Genomic DNA, 5,000 nt, shown 5'->3' on the forward strand with positions numbered 1-5,000 from the left:
GCCCCCGGAGGGGTTAAAGTTCTTGCTTGCCCCCCCCCCCCCCGAGATCGAACTCTCTGTGGGGGCATCGTAATCACCGTTCAACCCGGGGGCGACGCGAGCCAGCGGTGGGGCTTTAAATTTCGGCGATTTGACCTACATCGGACTGTGCGTGCGTGTCGGTGTGTTGGTGTGTGCCCACGGGGGCCGCTCGCGGTCGGAACGGGTTTTGCCTCCGAAGCCGCCCGGTCCCGGAACAGACTTGACCTTTTAATGTGTTCGCTCGCCGCCCATGGCCCTGACTCCCAACCTTGGCGTGCAGGGCCAGGGAGGCCGACGATGCTGTCGGGCGAAATATGATGCCCCTTTGGCCCACGCTGGGTCGAAAAAAAAAACGAAATGGATGATCATTTCTGTTTCGATTCCTCGTCTTCTCGTGGCCGGTTCGAAAAGAATGCCGTGTCCATGTTCAGCCTCCGGGAGTAGTATCGAATCCGAACGACGATGACGACGAAGGGCCCGGCGACGACGACGACGACGACGACGAAAATGGCCATTAAAGTCCGCCCAAACATCAAACCATAAAATTCAAAAACTGCCGGTACGTACGGTGAGCAGAGGAGGGTGGAAGCTAGAGAGGGTCAGTTGGTTGGTTGGTTCGTTGGTTGGAACATTCAAACATATCCACCGCGGCCAACGATACCTGGCTGCATCATAAAAAATGAACCACAACAGCTACAACAAAAGGAAGCGACGAGCCTGGAAGGCAAATCATAGTGGGCTGTGCAGGTAGAGGAGAGAGACGAGAGAGAGATAGAAAGAGAGAACCGAAAAAAAACCAAGGAAAGCATTCCAAGCCATAAACAAATCGGAAAGCTCATGGGGAGGAAAATTAATTAAAAGATTTTATTGATACGGAACCAAAGAGGAGAAAAAACAAGCGGGAGAGAGAGGGAAAGAGGGAATCCTGGAGGAAGAGTTGCCAAACCCTTGTTGCATGTTGTACTGTACCTCGCTTATAGGACCCTTACACGACTTTACACGACTTGAGCAACATTTCCACTCGAAAGGTTCTTCCTTGGCGTGGATATTCAGGATATCAGCAGCACTGCAAAAACGTGGGAATTGTTCCCAAATAAATCCGCAACCGCTTGGCGCCACGTTCACAGTCACGAACATTTTCCCTCATCCCTCCCTCCCCTTTCGAGGGAAGATGTGGGACGTATCCAAATCTGCGCCACGCTCCTCGGTGGTTCCTCTTCTTTTCTCTCCGGCTCTGGCTCCGGTTTGTCTTCCTTTTTTTCTGTCGTTTCTGTTTCAGGATGACATTATCGATGAATATTCAAATGCAAAATGTTGTCGGGAGGCTCGGGGGGCCCAAAAGGTCAACCAGCGGCTGTAGATCGAGGTCGGGCCGCAGAGTGGTGCCAATTGGCACAGGATTTCTATTTGCGGAACCGTGCCATCGCCTGGTGGCGTCAACGAACTTTAGGAGAACCCAAAAAAAAACCACGGTTGCCAAATGGCTTTCGTCTTTTGTCTTTTTCTCCCCCAAAAAAAACGCCTCAAAAATGGCTAAAAATCTAATCCAATCGGGGTCATTTAATCGGATCAACCGGAGGAGTTGTTATGCACAACGGAAGCGAAGGAAATTTGAAATTTGAATGAACAAGAAAAACAGAAAACCTAATCATTGCGCTCGCTAATCGAAGCATCGACGCGACCAGCTTGAACGGTTTGTCATAAGCATTGGCATCATTAGGTAGATTGTTGCTATAAACACAGTCATTGGCGGCATTCTCTTCCTGTTCGACCACGGCCACAGGCCCCGGGCCAACGATGGAGGTCGAACGGCAACGAGAGGCGCGCGTGTAATGGGAGACCGGGAAGGATGATGATGATAACATAAATGTACCGTCGGCGTCTACAGAAGGCAACCAAAAAAGTAACAGGGAAGGGGAGATTTCCACACACACTCATACGTACACACATACCGAAAGGGGAAGCAGAAAGCATATTCCATAAACATAACAATTAGCACACCACCCAAAAACCTGCATAGCAACCACAGGTTGAACCGCCAGATGGAAACAGGGCAAACGAGAGCATCGGCTCACGCACTTCCCTCGCCAGCCGCTCCTCTGCCTCCTCCTCCTCCTAGCCCATCATCATCATCAACGCCATCATCAGCCTCAATATCATTAGCATTATTATCATACGGGCAGCATCACTTCGGGAGGCGCATGCCTCGGGCGAAGAAAGCATGAAGGGAGTGGATGAAGAAAAGAGGAAATCATAAGAAAGGCACGCACACATACAATCTCATCAACACACATGTCGGTGGCGGTTCTTCAGTGGGATGGAAGCATGCCAATCGCGAATGACAATCGTCGCGACGCGTACCTCGGGGATTGCACATTCTTCGCTTCGCTTCATCAACGGCGCATCATCGATCGATTGGCAGGTGTTGAAGGTTGATCGATGGAAAGCCAACTTTTGCTCCCATCTTTCTCTATCTCACGCGTGTACCGTTCGCTGGCAAATGACATTCAAATTTTTTTCCCTCCAAAAAGCATCCTCAGCCAGCATAAACACCATTAAGATGATAATCGTGAGCATCAGTGGCCCTGCCTTAAAACTTCAAGGAAAGCCGATTTCAATGAAAAGAACTTCGAGTTCGTCGCTTCAACTCGCATTCATCTTCCACTATCGTTCATATTCAAAGGAATACCTCGTGGAATTTAATGCAAAATTTCAATCAAAACGTATTTGCAACACACGCGAACACAAGCAGCGCCCGTGATGCGAAAGCTCGATCGAAGCGACGCGATCGCGCGGCGATCATCGTGGCTCTAGAGAGCTTGACGATCGGCTGTTCGGCTTGTGCTCGTGCGCGTCCGTCGATGCTAAAAAGGGGTGTGATGGGGAGGTTGGTGGCTCACCGTTCGAAGCCGCCGAGCGCTCGAAGTGTGTTAGCAGGTCTCGCGAATAACGGGATCCGTTTCTGTTTCTTTCTCTCTCTCTCTCTCGCTCTTCTTCCTCGTGGGGCCCGCTGGATGGATGTTTGGATTCGTTTCTGTTGTTGTTGTTTACTTTCGCCTCCCTGCGCCTCTGCTTCTCTTTCTACCCTCTTTTTTCCGAGTGCTTCCTTGCCGTCGATCACAGTTACGCACACATACACGATCGTTCGCGCACAGACACTCGAACACGCGTGAGCGCACGCGAGTGCTTTGATCGGGCAGCCATGACAGCGGGGCGGCCTGCTGGGACCCGTTTTCAAGTGCGACCCGCAGTGGTTCTGTTGGGGGTCGGCCGCGCCACTGAAGAACGAGATTTAAAGATGGAGAAAGAGATGAGAAGCAAAACATGGAATAAACGCTATACACGGGAGCGCGCGCGCGCAAGAGATTTGAGCGTTGGTAACGGCGAGGAACCGACGATACAACTGGAAGGAAAAATCTGATCGTCACTTAGCTTCTTTATAAAGTGGCTCTAAACAAAAGTTGAACAAAACAACTCTTTAAAACAGATGGCGTTAACTTGATTATTCATCCGAATTCTGATCAAGTCCGGCCATTGTTTAACTTGGAATAAATAGTTTAACAAAGGCTTTTTCGGGGAATATAAAAGAGGGAATGAAACGCCAGATGTTGCCCTAGTCTTGTCCCAGGGCTGGAATGCCACCGTGTTCCATTGTGTCGCGCACACTAACGCACTAATCTGTAAATTTAGGTGACACTCGGCGGTCGGTGTTGTTGCACTGTCGGGACCGAGTCCCCCGGGAGGCCCCCGGGAGCGGGAACCGAAAATCTAGCTCATTGACCCAGTTGCGGCTCCCCACGGGCGCGTGCACAATATCTCACCGCCTCGCAGTCAACCTGCGTACCTTCCTCAAGGCCTCTCCTCCCCGGGAAGTTTCATGCGAATTAGCGGAAGAGAGAAATGACGAAAAGTGCGCCGGAGGAGCGCGAGGGGAACGGGGGAACAACATAAATACAAAAAAAAATCTCGTCGGGGGGGGGGGGAGGGGGAGTCGCTAAAATTCCCCCCTTTTCCCTCCATAACAACAACCAGCCAACCGACCCGCGGGGGTCTCGGAACTAACGACTTCGCATTGAAAGCGAATTTTCCCGTTCCCTTTCCACGGTTTCGGCACCGGCGGTGGATGGTGAGCATTTCCGCCGCCACAACAGCAGCAGCCCTTGCGTTTCCCGGCGGCCATTTTAAAACGCTTTCACGCGCGAAGCGAATTCTGTTCTCCGCGGCGCAGCGGGCGAATGAATGGAAAACCTGCGGGAACGTGGTAAATAGGTCAATCTGTTGTGGCTGTGTGTTGGCTCCACTGGCATGTATGTGTGTCCGTCCGTGGCTCCGGAATAGCGTGGTGGTTGGAGCCGGAATGTGATGAAGATGGTGGCGGGAGATCGTGGAGTAGGGGAGCTAGCGCATTAGCTAGCCAGCCACGACGACGATCGCGTCCATCTCTCTCTCTCCTGCTTTTTTTCTGCCAGAGTGATAGGAAGAGTGTTTCCCGCCCTCATCACCTCCTCTGCCCCTTCAGCATCACAAGGAATTATTCCTTTTTTCTCAACGTTTCTTCCTCTGCTCTCCTCTTCTTTCTCTCTCTTCGCTGGGGACTGAAATGCAGCATAGCCCCTCATTAGAACGGGCCAGTGCGCCAAGGTTGCCAGCCGGAGCTTCGTAGTTGGCTGCATTATTTTGCGTAATTATCCTCCTCCCGGAGCGTCGGCATTTCGATTTCCATTTCCGCCCATCTCCGCGTATGGGGAGGAAAAGTGGGCGCGCGGGGGTGTTTTCCTCCTGCTTTGGTAGCCCACTAGGAAACACTTTCGCTCTTCTGGCTCGTGGGTGGCTTTGGGACGCCAGAACCAGCACCTCAATCAAGCATATTTTTGTTGTGGATTCGTTTGGAATGGAATTGCGCCATTTGCAATCGATGCTGAGTGATTGGAGTGATCCGGAAATGAAAAAAGAAGCCACGAAGAATAAAAAAAAACCCC

Source organism: Anopheles aquasalis, chromosome 2 (genome assembly GCF_943734665.1).
Source record: "Anopheles aquasalis chromosome 2, idAnoAquaMG_Q_19, whole genome shotgun sequence".
NCBI lineage: Eukaryota > Metazoa > Arthropoda > Insecta > Diptera > Culicidae > Anopheles > Anopheles aquasalis.